The sequence below is a fragment of the Oxyura jamaicensis genome, chromosome 4 (assembly GCF_011077185.1).
Source record: "Oxyura jamaicensis isolate SHBP4307 breed ruddy duck chromosome 4, BPBGC_Ojam_1.0, whole genome shotgun sequence".
NCBI classification, from domain to species: domain Eukaryota; kingdom Metazoa; phylum Chordata; class Aves; order Anseriformes; family Anatidae; genus Oxyura; species Oxyura jamaicensis.
In genome coordinates this window covers 42,427,299-42,442,814 of record NC_048896.1, presented here as the reverse complement: position 1 = coordinate 42,442,814, position 15,516 = coordinate 42,427,299, and the positions used below count along the sequence as shown (strand labels likewise).

General features: G+C 40.6%; 1 protein-coding gene across 2 annotated transcripts in view; it reads right to left on the bottom strand.

The window, feature by feature from the left end:
* Positions 1 to 15,223, bottom strand: part of NDST4 (N-deacetylase and N-sulfotransferase 4) — a 106,007-nt gene extending 90,784 nt beyond the window's left edge. For both annotated transcript variants that reach the window (XM_035325601.1, XM_035325602.1), the window contains exon 1: positions 14,619 to 15,223. The gene's annotated coding sequence lies outside the window, so the exon portion shown is untranslated. The remainder of the gene's footprint in view (positions 1 to 14,618) is intronic.
* Between the last annotated feature and the right edge of the window lie 293 nt (positions 15,224 to 15,516).

The following is a 15,516-nucleotide window of genomic DNA, read 5'->3' as shown; positions in this document are numbered from 1 at the left end:
TTTTATAAAAAGATAAATCTGGATCAAGTGAAGCATTCTCTGTGAGGCCATGCTTCAGTTTCAGTGACATTGATGAGTCACTCAGCCTGACTATGAGGGTTTATCGGATCAGGAGAACTGCTCTCTGTGGGAAGGACAGCCTTGCTGGGTGTGTAATCTCCCCACAAAACAGTTAATTGCAACAAGCTTTGGTTTTCTTAGCATGAGAGATGCGGGTATCTTGAAACAATAATTAACCCCTCCCTGTCCCCGGACTTTGCATCTTCTCCTTTCATCACTAGAGGGCAATATTTTCTTGCTTTTTGCCAGACAGCACCTGCTCTCACCTCAACTCACAGAGCAAACAGCCCTGTGCTCATACTCTTTCCAGAAGGGTCTCAGAAATCATCGAGGTACATAAAACACTTTTAATTAAGACACTTATGTTCTTATGTTTAATAAATAGAGTAAAAATAAACAAGATTTCTGTTCTAAGAAATCGGCTGCTAAATCACATTGAATACTTACCAAATGTCTCGGTCAACAGCTGTAGCACAAGAGGAATTGCATGTGAGGAGACCTAAAATTGCACATTTTTCCTATCTGTTCTGCTGGATCTCGTGTGTTAGCATTGCAAGCTGTCACTTGAACCAGTTCTTCACTGTTACTATTGCTTTTATTGCTAAAATATGAAAAGCCCCTGACTTTACATTAGACAAATGTTTGTCTTACATTAGTAAATACAAATATAATTGCTAAAGATATCTCCTACTTATCTAGAATAGTTTTTAGTATCTAGTTATATAGAAGAGTACATCTGTTCAATGTGGTTGTTACAGCAAGAACAAGTATTCACAATTATCTAGGTGTGCAATATTAAGATTGATAAGAAATTTGAACTTGCACATGGGAACCTGGAATTGGAGCAGATCCCATTTTAAATTGTGCATTGTGTTTGAACTGCTCAGTTGAAGTGATTATATTATTCAGTTAAAAAATAAAAAGTGTGAAGTAATTAAAGTTTATGAAAATAAATCAGCTATATTAGCCATTAGTGGGACATTTTCCAAGGCATAATTGGAAGTTAAGTGCTGTTTGTGCCTTTGAAACTCTCCACCATAAAGTTCAACAGCTTTCTATTCACTCAGAAATTCAAACTTCTTTAGAGTATTTCTGTGCTATATTAATTTGAAAACATGAAAATAGGCCATCTTTCATAATTATCATTGCTAATGTAGTTTCATTCTAGAAACTGGTGTTTGAGATCACTGGTCAGAACTCATTGGCTCTTCAGGGCAAAGTCTAGAGCTGGATACACTTGATCAAGGAATTCAGGTTACACAGTCATCCAGACTTGGTCCTTCAGTGGATTTCTGGCTTGTATTTAGCAGACATCCTAGACATTTCTGTTGTACAGAAATGGTACAATTCTGTTGTGATGCCATAGCCATCTGCAGGAAGTGTAATTTTTTTTTTTTTAATTAAGGCAGCCAGAGGAAAACAGAAGTTTTTTTTTAAAAAAAATCTGTCTCTTTTCTAAATAGTACTTGCTGCTTCCCCATACAAATGCATTTGATTAAAGCATATTGATATTGAAGATGGTTGGGAGATCAGGGCTCAACAGCTGAAAAATGGTAGCACTGTAGTGAAAAGAAACCACCTCTTATTAACACCATGTGCTAGCACTGCATCTGGAATTAAAGCTGACTCTCTCATAGCCCAGTTTCTGAATGTGGACCTTCTCAAAGTACACTGATTTTTAACAAACATCCAGACTAAGCTGGGTGCAACTAGTTGATAGGGAAACACAGACATTGCAGAATGCAGCTACATACTGCAAAGGCAGTTAGCTATTAATTGCTAATGAGGAATCACTGTAATAATGAAGTTATTGGTTGGATGAATAAAAACAACTTGATTAAGAATAAGAGTTGCTGCCTTGCATCATCAGGAGATATATGTGATATGTGAGTGGCCTGGTGCAGGCATGAGGACAGCAGCAGGTATCTGATGCTCGGGCTGACAGCCTGGGCAAAGGGCAGGGAGAGCACTGCCTCACAGGGCTATCAGCTTGTATCCTGTCCTTGTAGCTAGGCTAAGGATTGAGTTGGCTTATGAAAAGTGGAAATCTTGGTTAACACCAAATAAATGGTTGTTTTTATCCATGCTGTTGATCGATTGAATAGGCTTCACATCTGTAACAGGTTAAAAGTGTGTTTCTGACTACAGGCCTATGTAGAGGAGCAGTGCACTCACTGCAATATGGTAGTTTCTGACTGCCTCTCTGTGCCAGTGCAACGCTGCGTGCAACGCTCTGTGGGGAGCTCATCTGGAAACAGGCTGGGATCTCCTCTCATCATATGCCGGTATAAATCAGAAGTCATTATGTCTTTATTTTCTATATATAAAACTTCCCTTTAGGCTAAAAAAATAATGTAAACTTTCTTCCTTTTCTTCCTTTCCAAGCTTATACAACTCCTGCCATTTGTTAGCAGTCTAATGATCCATGATACTGACTTACTACTCCTAACATGTGACTGCTCATTCAACACAGAAACAGACTGATTTGAGTGAAAAATGACTCTTGTTGACCATTAGCAAAATGTGGGGTTTCTGCTCACTGTAGAGAGAATAGACTTTTTTCTTGGATTTCCAAGTCTTCTTGCTAAGTTCGTGAAACTTGAGTTCTTGAAAGATTTTTTCAAGCTTAATCAAGTTGCAACATGTTTTGTGTATAAATACCTCTTAGCTCACACATGTTGATGCTGGCTGCTCTTGGCTTATCATATGTCTGTACAAAATGTTTTCACCTGAGGTAAGGACAGCTTAGCTGGCAAAAGGTGCTGCAGTTCTGACTTAGATGTTCTAACTCTGATAATCTCTGAGTGGAGAGGCTGCACTACTTAGCACCTTCATCTCTTTTGTTTGGTTTCTATTCAAAATAATCTTTTTTTTTTTTTTTTTTTTTTTTCAGTATTTTCAGAAATATTTGATCAGTCTATTAAGACAGTGAGGCTCTCATGGGTACCTCAGGATGTTTCTGGGCCCAGGCTCCCTCAGGCTGTGTGCTGTGTGTGTAGGCCTCTGGTGGTTGGTCTGCTGAGAGGGCCATGCAGGGGCTGGGCACAGCCAGCTAAAATGGCAGAAGTGATGTGGAAGAAGGCCTTAGGTAGGGTTTGGTAGTTGGCACATGAGAAGGGACACGCGCTCCACCAGTCGGCTGGCTGCAGTCTGCTCTGCTTGCCTGCAGGCTTGATCTGTGGCCTTGGACTGTGGGATGTGCCTGGTGGTAGTCGCTGAGATGGTGGTCTGCCTCAGGAACAGGTGGAGAGACTGTGAAGCATCTGGGAGTCCAAGTGTGTAATACATCAGTGGTGCTCCGCCCTCGCTGGTATGCACGAGCTGGCGTGGCATGGACATGACTAAGGCAGGTCTGGTGCCCAATCTGCATCGGGATAAAGGCAGCATCTGGAGGGGGGCCAAGGAGTGGAAGGAAACTAGTACTACATGGAGCTGTAAAAGGAGACCTTATTTGTTCACTCAGCTTCCATTACAGAACAGATATGAGGCTCTGGGTGTGGTAGATGAGGGGTGTGAAGAGGTGTAAGAAGAGGTATCCAAGCAAGTTCTCCTACCAAGGCCCAAATCAGCAGGCCCCCTCCTCTTTGCAAGTAAAGCAACAAGACCAGCACTGTGAAGAAAGAGCAGCAAATTACATTCTCAGGTGACTCCCTCCTGAAGGGAATGGAGGCTCCCTTCTGCAGACCAAGCCCTCTTCACAGAGAACTTCGCTACCTCCCCAGGGCTTAGATTGGAGAAGTCAACAAGTAAGATTTTGAGCTTAGTACAGCCTTTAGATTATTACCTACTCCTGATCTTTTATGTGGGAGCCAATGATGTCATGACAAGAAGTCTCAGGATAGTCAAAGATTTCAAGACACTGGGAAGATGGCTAAAGGATTCACTAGCAGCGGTAGTGTTTTCCTCAGTTCTCACTGTAATGGGAAGAGACAGGGAAAGAAAGGTGAGCCCAGGTCATTACTGCCTGGCTCAGAGACTTATGCATCTGCCAGAATTTTGGGCTCTATAATAATTTTAAGAGGATCAGTTGCCTTCATGATATTCCCAGTTTACAAGTGTAAATGCCAAGTTCTGCACCTGGGAGGGAGTAATGCTGGACACAGGTAAAAACTGGGAGATGAGTGGCTGGAGAGCAGCTGTGTAGAGAGCTGCTCTCCTTGTAGGTGGTAGTTGACAGTAGGCTCTATGAATCAGCAGTGTGCCCTAGAAGCCAAGAGGGCAAATCACATTTTGGGGGTGCATTAAACACAGCATAGCCAAATGGTCAAAAGCTGTGTTTTTTCCACCATATTTAGCTTTGGAGTGGCCCCACCTTGAGTATTTTGTGCAGTTCTGGGCTCCATGACATAAAAAAAGGATGTCAAGATATTTGAAAGTAAAAAAGGATGCCAAGATATTTGAAAGTGTCCAGAGGAGGACAACAAAGCTGGTTTAAAAAAAAAAAAAAGCTGGAAGGCACGTCCTGTGAGGCTGAGGACAGTTGGGTTGTCTAGTCTGGAAAAAAAAAGGAGGCTGAGAGGCAACCTCACTGCTCTCTGCAACTTCATGAGGAGGGGATGTGGAGAGAGAGGTGCTGATCTCTTCTTGGTAACCGATGGTAGAAGGCATGGGAATGGCACAAAGCTGCACCAGACCAGCTGTTAGGAAAAGTGCCGTTACCCTGAGGGTGGCCAAACACTGGAACAGGCTTCCTTAATAATATACTTTAACTTTTGGGTAGCCCTGAAGTGGTCAGCCAATTGGACTTGATGATCTTCATAGGTCCTTTCCAATTGAACTATTCTAATTATAGCGCACCTATAGTATTGTGTGATTCCAGAAATCAAAATGACGGTTAGAGGTTGAAGTGAATGCAAAGCAAAGATCTTGAAATACCTCAGCATATGCACTGAATGAAAGCTAGCATGATCGTATGCATGAAAGAATACTTGGAAACCAGCTCTTTGACCCTTCTGACTTCCAAGGTTCTTTGGCTTTAAACTTTATTGGGTGAATTCAGAACTTGAAGCTTTGAAGAAAAAAATGCTCCCTGGCTGAAGGGCAGCTGTAAGCCTATTTGAAGATAGTTTTACACATACATATTCTCACATGTGTGCACATAGGCGAACACCTCTTACCACATATACATGGTAGCTCAGAAATGAGGTATAAAGAAATGCTTAGGGAGTCTCTAAACTCTTGTCTTGATAAAGTAGATAACATCTGACAGATGCAAACTAATTCATGCAAAGTTAACATTTGGTCTCACTCTAGGACCACCAAAGTTGGTTTATTTTTTATCATGCTTAGTGTTGTTGAGTGTGATTTGAAGCATATTAATTGAGAGATTTTTATTTATTTTAGTGCTTTACTTGTCTTTTTACTAAGTAGGGGAATTGTGATTAGAGAGAGCCTGGTAATAATCATCTCTACTCCTTTCTTTTATGCTTTTGAAGATGTGTAGATAGCCACTGCTGATTCGCCCCAAGTTCCACCTTCTTTAACATATACGGTAGCTGTACTGTCATAACATAAAAACAGACATACTTCGTTCTCATTAAAGTATGATCTGAAGTTGCTGACTTGCCAAGTGTTTTTTCTTAAAGCTACTGGTCTAAAAATTATCAATAACCTCTGCTAATGAGACCCCCCACAAAGATATTCTATGTGAATCAGTGGGACGCTTACAAATGTGCACTAGTGAGACTAAGGATGGTAGGATGGATTGTTCTTTTGGCAAATCTTCCCTCATAGAATTTTCTTCTCCTTTGATTCTCCAGCCCATGTGTAACACCTCATGTTGCTAGGAATTTCTATTCCAAGTCTTACCCCAACCTCACTTCTGGTAAGTGTTGCCCTGTGTTCAGCCTTGGCCCTGACTCATTAACTTCCAGCAGTATAACAGTTTGGACCACCCAGAAATGCACATGAATATCCTATATGTGATGTTTCACTGACCTGTTTAAGAACATATGTGGTTGTAATGTTTCTTTAAACTCTATTTTTCATGAGTGTCTGGTATGAAAGCTCCTAGAAATCAGCGATATAATTATGGTCTTTGGAGAACCATAGGGTATGAAGGGGAGGAACCTATGTTTCCTGTTTCTTGACAGAGTAGCGCTGATCACCATTGCAGTAAGTATGTCTTAATGACCAGGTGCACATTTTGTTCAGTTCTGAAAATGTCACATTGATATAATAATATATCACTATATCATAATATACCAAAATATACATAGTATTTTGATATCATTCATCCGAAAACCTTAGATATGTGGTAAGACCTCATTTAAAAAAAAAGGGGGGAGGGGGGAACATTTTTCCTCGACTTCTGACATCTATTGGTCTTGCTTGATTAATGGTAATAATGTGTATCCCTTCTCACCAGTAATTTACCAAAAATATCATTATTCTTGGGTACAGGCCTGACTTATCCAAGGTCATTTGGCAGAGCCATGGCTGAGCCACTTGCTCTTGCGTAATGCCCTCTTTTAACTGATAGTTAGTCTTTAACAACCCATGTGAGATCTGTAGAAGAGTAACTGTACTGCCAAGGATGAAAACGAAGATTTTGAGATACAGACTGAATGTCATATCCTTACTGCTTAAGCCACGATGGCAGAGCCAAAATGTCATGGCAGAAAGTTGTGGCTGAAAATGCAGCAGATATTACTATGCTCCAAAATTGTGTGTGACCTACAGGATCAAGTCCTGGGAGTTGATTCTTTGCTTTCCAGTGGGATTAATAGAGAATACAGGTGTAATGAACATCCTATGATTGTGCTGGACCTTCTGAATGAAGCTGATGAATAACAGCAGGCTTTAAGTGTTTCCCTAAGACAGCCTGCAAAACATTTCTCCTGACCTGATGCAGCAAATCTGATCTTGCTTGGTTAACAGCTCTTCATCACTTTTCAATTCATAGTTTAATGCCTCAAAGAAAGCCAATTTGAATTAATTTAAGTTTTCATATAAAACTTTTGCGAGATAGTGTATCAGATGTTTTATTACGGTCCATCTATTCTGTTACTATTGTCTACTTTTATAAGGCTGTCAATTAGCAATGCAATTTCAACAGAATGATTTGTGCTTTGAATTCAGCCGAGACACAATATTTGTGCAATATAATGGCTGCCTAACTAGAACTCCTTAAAGTCAATCAATGCAATAATCAAACTCTGCACAGTTTGTTTGATAGGATATGAAAGTTAAGACAAAAAATATTTCTTAAAAATATTTTTCTATTATAATTCTATAATATTCTAAATAACTGCAGATCTGTATTTTGAAAATCTGCCAAAGATTATAAAGTTGCTGATTAGCTATTGAAACTTTACTTTTTGGAGGCTTCCTCCGCAAAATAGATCAAAATTTCCATTCTTAACAAAGAGTCACTTTGTCTACTTGGTATAGTCACAGGCTCTGACTAGCTTACTAGAATATAAAGTTTTTAACCTTTGTATATTTTTTTCATACTTAATGCTTTCCCACATTTTCTGTTTTCTTATTGCTGTAATGGGACCTAGGAATATTGTCTTTCGTATAGACAATTAAAATGTCTTGACCCTCATATCAATGACAAGATCTCACTAAACATTTTGTGGTGCCTGTATGCTGTCACAGGCACTAGTTTTGAGAAAATCTGATGTGGTCACATCTGTGCTAGGTACGGGGAGGCCAGCAACTTATTTTAAGAAGACTACTGCTGTCACATAATAATGATCTGTTACTCACTGCAAAGGAAGTCTATTTCAACCCAGATAACAAAGACTTTGTACATAAATCCTTAGAGCAGCACATTTACCATGTGAAATTTAAACAATGGTTTATTCTAAGTTTATTCAAGCCACGTTCCAGTCAGGCAGAGGCAGTTTTCAATCTCCAGTTACATTAATAACAGCTTGCCTATATTTATTTTTTACATAAATTCTATTGGAGTTCCCTCTCCCCATCTTTCTCCTTGCTGGCTGAAGGGTTTTGTTATTATTGAGAGGATTTGGTAGAAAATAGGTAGCATGGTCAGTGAGCTAGAGCAAAAGCAAATCTTTCCTGGAAGATTACTGAAGTAGTAATGCAAGGATATGTGTAGCCAGGGACCTTCCTTGCACCTTCCAGATGGCTGAAAGTCTGGATCTGGTCCCAGCAGCCTCTGAGAGCAAATGTGTGAATGAGAGCATCATCTAAGCCATCACTGCTGGCCAGAGGTGTGCAGGCTAATGTGGGTAAGCAGGAGTCAGAAGATTTTGGTTCTTTTAAACTTTTTAAACTCTTAAAGTGGAGAGAGCAGCTTTTTTTGGGGAACCAGTTATGGCTGCACTTATTACTGTTGTCAGTAAAACTAATCTAGATAGAGAAACTTCACATACGAAAAAGTATGTGAATGCTCAACAGACTATTTTTTGCTTTAATGTATTTAAATAATTCATACACCACCAAGCAGACAAGATAGTCCAAAGAAGTCTTATGGAAGATGTTAATACAGATTCAACTTCAAAAAAAATCTTGAAATGATTGCATAGGTGGTGTTTCCATATGATGAAGGAAAACGTGGTGAGAGGACAAACTCAGAAGCTGAAGTGTTGAATTCTGTCTTTGCCACCAGTATCATGTATTGCCCTCTGGTGTCACTGCTTTTTCAGTACTTCAGCTTTCCCACCTATTAGCTTACAAAATTTTCTAAGATGGTTCATGTCTGTTTCAAATGTATATAGTGTGATAATTACAGACAATTCATTTAGGAAACCCAGGGCAGAATTTGTACTTTCATGTGTATGTGCCAATGTATTATAGTGCTTGCTTCCTTTACGTTATTATTTGTACCCTGGCTTAATTTCCCAGTTTTTCATTGTTTGGTGGTACTTCTGAGAGAAGCCACTTTCAGTCAAGTGGAAGAGCTCTTTTGAGATTTCTGATGTCACCTATAGATACTGTCTGTCTTCTTTCAAACAAACAATTCTTTGTTTTGCCTAGATAAAGCTGAATTTAGAAATGCCACCAGTAGGATAAGGGTCCTACTTGGGAATTCAAGGGATTTTTTGTTGAGTCACACTAAGCTCACAGACTGGAACTAGAACTAATACCATTAGAGTTATTTGATAGAATACAGAGGCTTTGACTAACCTGTTCTGTGAAAAATCTCTGCTTATCAAAATACTGAGTCATTAACTTATTTTTGGAGGAGAAAAAAACAATTCAACAACAGAAAACTCAACCAGTAACGTAAATCTTTCTACCTGAATATACTGCCACTGCACCAGGCTAGGATTATAATTGTTTCTTTATCTATTTTCTTTTATGGATTGGATTTCCCAGTATGTATCTCCAGGATGCATCTTGAAAAAAGAAATACAACTTGGCCCTTTGAAAGGGACTTTCCTTATGAAAGGGACTTTTGATCCAACAAAATCATGTTCTGAATGTAAGTTTTGCATGAAAGAAAATATTTTCCATGAAGGAGGAAGTGCTTTCTGAGCTGCTTTTAGTTAAAAATCTGAATATGTGGAAGGACTGCTGCTGACTCATGCTGGCATCCCTACTCCAGACCTGATAAGGAGTTAGTCTTGTTAGTGTTTGATTTTAAGCTGGGGCCTGGACACAGTATTTTGCTGCACACAATGCTTGCTTCGCAGACAGCACATACCATGGAGATACCCTGGTCTTTAATTGTGATTTTTTTTTCTGGGACAAATTGAACTACATGCACCCCTACAGGTAATTTAGAAACGGTGAGATATGGGGAAACAAGACTCAGACGGTATTGTTAGTAGACGTTCTGGAATCACTGCTTTAGTCAGCAACAAGTTAGACCTTAGGATGGAGAAAAAGTTGCTATATCAACTCAAAACGCACCTGGGCCCTTAGCTGCTGCTGCTATTTATTGGCTTTTTCAGTGCCTTGTGCAGTAAGGGATTGCAAGCTGTGCACACCTATGGTCCCACTATTGACAGTGCAATCGTATTGGGTAGAACAGTGAAACCATTTAAAATGTCACAACAAACTAATAATGAATTAAAATGCCCCAGCTCATTATACCAGTGATTTAGGTAGCAGAATGTAGGTAGCCTGGCACAAATATCAAGGTAGATGGTCCTATGTTTTTATTAAAATATAAGAAACCCCCAAATTGAGGGCTTTCAAATCAAAAGTGACCAGTAAGTTTAATTCCTGTATCTCACCCAGAAGCTTAGACACTACTGAATTTTCCTATTATATCTAAAAAGTTCTATGAAACCCTGACCACCTGCCTTCCCCTCTGTGGTTTAGGGGGGTGATAAATGTCCCAATGAGGAAGAAAAAAATAATTCAAAGAATACCCTGAAGCTCTGGAGCGCAAGCTCTGTCCTTTTCACAAAATACGGGTCCCACATACAGGGAAAGGATAGTGGATAAAGCATCCCCTAAACTAGAACATAGGTGGGGGTGTATTTAATGACAGACTGTTTTAACTTTCCACACTGTAGTCTCTTTTATGACCAGCAGCTGCTATTATTGAGCAGAACACTTATTTATACACTAAGAGTTAAATGCAGTCCTTTCAGTGGCAGCCTGGCAGAGCGCAGGTTGAAATCCAGAGCTGTGGATAGTCCTTCAGGAGGATATCCCTCATGCAGTTTTGCTCAGGGAAGAATCCCTTTGCTGTCTGCTGTGTGTCTCTGATGATATATAAGCATGGGAGATTAAAACCCAGCCATTAGTAAAACTCTATAGCTGCAGGTGCAGCTGGGTGGCTGGTGCTCATCTCATCTTGTGACCACTTAGGGCCAAAGTTGCACAATTGTCCTGCCTGAAATTCTCTAACACTAACCTTGCTGGTGGCCCAGCTGGATGCAAAAATGTGTGCTCACTAAGTTTGGCTATACTGTGGTCTGGGACAAATGTTTCAGCAGCTATATGTAAACATTTTTAAATCGCTGTCTACATTACACTGTTCGTATTGGGGCTGCCCTTCAGACTTCAGAATATGTTGTTGTAGCAGGTGTTGAGGGAGGGAAGAAAATTGTATGGCAAACACTGTGTGATGTGAAGGAGGTAAAAGGAAGACTCAGGTCACGAGACACAAACCAAAAATTCAGCAGGCTTTCTCCTAGTCAAGCAAGTAAGTTGAGTACAGCTTTTATTTCTTCTCCCAAGGAAGAAGAGGGAACCCCTTTCTTTTTTTTTTTTTTTTTCATAAAAGAATCCCACTCTGTTCTGACTTATCTATTTGCTCTAGTTCCCCAAAAGACATCCCCGTAGCATTGGAGGGAGCATTAATTTCCTTCGATTGCCTGCACTTGGGGAAAGCAGCTGTGACCCTTCCTGTAGCCAGAGAGAAGGAAATGGGTTTTAATACTTCTCTGCTCCTTGCAGATCAAGTTTAAAACATCTCATCACAATATATTACTTCTGGTGCCAATGTGTTTTCTTCATCCAATACTGACATGGTTTCTACACTGTTGTGCTGTTGCCATGTGATTCTGGTAGCATTACTGTTTAGGTAAAATATTATTCATTTTCTATAGCAACTGTTAATTTCAGAAGAATCTGTGATTTCATTGTAATTATTATTACTGACAGTAGTTGTAATAAATGTTTTGGATTGACGTGCATAGCTTTCATTTTCTTCCAGCAGCTGATTATTTATAGTTCAAACAATTTTTTCAAATTTAAATGTTGACATACATAAAATACATTCCTTATTTTTTATCTTGCATTCTTCTGCTTGGCTTCCACTCCATGAAGGGCATAACTTTAACATATCAACAGAGAGAAAAGAGCCTTATTGCTGTGATACGACTGTTCTGCCTTTCTTGAAATGTGAGACAAGACACTTTAATGCTCCAAGCAAACTCCAGCACAGAGACCACCCTCCTCCTCCTCCTCCTGTAGTGCAGCCCCTGGGTGCTGGCTCCTTGCTCTGCTCCATCTGCTCTGGTCCTCAACTTCCTCCCAGGCCTGAGAAGAAGGGATCTGTTCAGCCACCACCTTATACTCTACTCCTCGATCCTTGCAGGCTGTTTCACAACAGGGCTCCCCTCACCTTGAGGGCTCTCCACACTTCCCAGCTCATCTTTAGCTCTGTGCTCTGTTCCTGAAATGATTCCACAGGCTGGGGAAATCACATCTTTCTGCACAATGCAGTTACCTTTTCCTTCGGTCACCCAGACCATAGCCTGATGTGCTTTGCTGCTCATAGTTTTGCTTGGAAATGTCCCTTTGCAGTTATGGAGAGCAGTTTCTTGGATGTGCCTAAAATGCTGAAGCATTATTAAAGCTTTGCAAAGCAAACATCTGTGTATATATGCAGCTGAAGCTCAGCCAGCCCTATAGACATAAGGGCTTGCAAATCAAAATTGTTTGTGGGCTAAATCAGATTTGGAACAGAACAATTTTTTATTTTTTTTTTAGGTTAAAAGATTTCCTCTTTTATTGCTTGTAGAAAAATTAAATGAGAAACATTCCTTTCTGGTGCGTAAGGTTAAATGTCACTTTTTTCTGTTTATCTGAAAACAGTCATAACTTGCTGGTAACTCATCAGCATTTTCTTTGATCAATATTGCCTAGACTTTGTAATATGTGGCCGTTTTCTTTAAGCTATCTTATTATACCTCTAAGAATTCCTGTATGGTAAGGCTTCAAAAAATAATATTTACTATTAGCATATTTTCTGTCCCCCCACTCATACTGAATGATGATAGTTGAACTCCAGAGCTCATGATTCCCTGCATGCTGCCAAAACAGCTGTGATCAGTGCCATTACAAAGAGCAATGTAACAGCTATCACAGCCTCTAGACATCCATAAAGTTTTAATATGACTTCCAGAACTTTATCGTGTGAGTTAACAAGGTGTTCAGGCAGAAGTGTCTATATACTTATATATACATGCAGGTGGTCAGTGACTCAAGCATAATGCTCTGTGCTTATAGCTAATACTTCTGATTACTATACTTCTGATCTACTACTCCAATAAAGAGGAAGATAGAGCATCATCCCTCTAGTCTCACAGAAAACAGTGGTGACAACAAGAAATGAAGCTGCTACTGCTTTCATTTCTGAGACTTTCGGATACAAGGCATTTATTATGAATCAAAAATGGCCCTGCTCTGAGGAAATGGCACAAAAAAACCTAATACACAGTCTTAAACTTCTGCATGGAGCAATGCCATTAGGAACATCTAATCTAATTGAGCTTGTCGTATTATTTGGATTGATAAGGTTCAGAAGAAAACTGAAAGCAAGAATTTCCTTAGTTAAATGCGACTTGGCATTTTCCCCTGCGCTCTTCTTTAGAGCAGCATTTCAGAAAGCAAATCAGACAGTGCAGCTTGGCTGTTAGTAAAATGTGCTTGATGAAAGTGTGCAGACATGATAGGGCAAGACAGGGAAGCACCTGGCAGCATTGCCAACTGTGTAAACTTCATGAGCAAGGAGACTCTGATATTCTTCCCCAGGTTGAACATCTTTTAGCAGAAGGATCATCATTTAAACAATACTGAAGAAACTGGATGAAAATTACTGAATGCTATTTTTCTTTGGCTCTGATAACCTTTGGAGTACTGAGGTAGAAAAGGCACAATAAGCTGCTACACAGGATAGGCCAAATTCTGAAATGTTTATAAACAGCGAGGCAGAGTCTGATCAATGGGATTAAGAGCTGCAGAAGTTGATTTTTTTTTTTTTTTTTTTTTAAAAAGGTAAATTCCCCAGGGAAAAGAGAATTAAGGATCATGGCTTCTGTATGTACGTGTGGTTACATTAGGGTAGTGCTTGTAGAGAGAGACTTACTTAGCCAGCTCTAAACAATTCTCCTTTGAATGTTTATTCCCAGCAGCAATGACTTGGAGTCGGTGTGTCAGCTGTAAGATAAAAGCGCTGGGTTGCCTCTGTGGTCTGACTGTAGTAATCTGAGGAATAAATGCTGATTTCTTTGTTTTACCTCTTTCTACCTGACATGTTCCCTGATTCCATGCCACGAATGATCATGCTGTTTTAAAAAATGTTGCTGATGGATGTTGTTTGGAAACCAAACTGCTGGAACAGAGCAGACCTGCATGTCTTGGCTTCCTCACAGTACAGTTACTCTTACTTTAAATAGTGCATGTTTACTACGTGCCCATAGTAAGCTTTCACATTGTTATTTTAATGCACTTGTTTTGCTTAACTTTGACTGCTAGATGGTAGCAAACAAAAGCAAACTGTATGGAGCAGACTAAAGAATTACAGCCTTATTTTTCTTTTTCCCTGTCACCTAACTTCCAGTGCTCTAACTTCGGTGCTCTTTCACGTATTTTGGCAGACAACTGTTTCCCCTCAGTGTTCATCCATCTATTTACATCCAGGACACTTGCATGCAAACAGGGCAAAGATCTCAAACTTTGAAAAAAATCCTTTGAATGCCAGGCTGTAAGCAGCTTTCTGGAGTATTTGCTGTACACAAATAGGTTCTAGGCAATCTATTTTACACTCTATAAGCATCATACCTGTTCAAGAGCTGTTTTCTTGTATCCAAGTACATGTACTGTCTGTACAGTAGCACCAACATGCACCCAGAAGTACAGGCTAAGGTAGCAATACGTGCAGAAGCTAAAGAATAGCTTACCTAGAGAAGAATTTCTTTTCCTAGTGTGCAGCAAAGAGACATCTGCTATTCAAATCTCCTCCCATGGCTCCAGGTAAGCTAGAGAGAGTTTGTAATTGATAGCAGTTGTCTGAGCGACATCCTGGGAAGGCTCCTCTTGCTCCAGCCCCAGAAACTGAACTCTACCGGCACAGTCACATCTCATTTATACACAGGCTGTCCTTTTCCAAACAAGCAGCCAGCTGGAATGATTCAAACCTCTGCTCAGCGCACCGTTAAAATGCAGCTTCCTTCTCGGACATGGGGATTACACCAGAGAGCAGCCGGAGTACAGCGAAAAGGCTGCGAGAACTCTTTAATCACGCGAATACCAGCTGCTCCGGTTACTACTGCTGGTGCCGCTGCTGCCGCTGCGCCTCCTGTTTGCTGTAGTCAGCCTTCCTCTCCCTCATATCTACACGAGTATCAAGGCAGCTTCACAGGGTGGTGATTGGCAGAAGCAGCCAATTCCTCCCGCTAATCAACCCCGAGACTTTCAAGGACTCGGAGCTGCTCTGATGTCACGCCGGCGGGGGGGAGGCTTCACGCAAGGCCGCCGCGACGGAGGCTAATTCGGAGATGAGCCGCGTCCCTCTCGCACCGCCGTGATTGATTAGATGCGCTGGGAGGATTTGCATAATCTGTCATTGTGCAGTTGGACCACCTCTCCTCCCGCCCAAAATGCGGGAGGAAAATGCCGCTCGCCGCTTCCGATTTCACAGCCGGAGCTTGCAGCTGACAGCCTGGGAAAAAGGAAAAGTTGAAAGAGTCATTTTGCTGGAAGGAGAGGGAGTGCTCCAGGCAAGTGTGTAAAGGGAACCCCCAGCACCCCACCCCATCCCCAAATGCTAAAGGAGGCTCCAGAAAATCACAGTAGCAC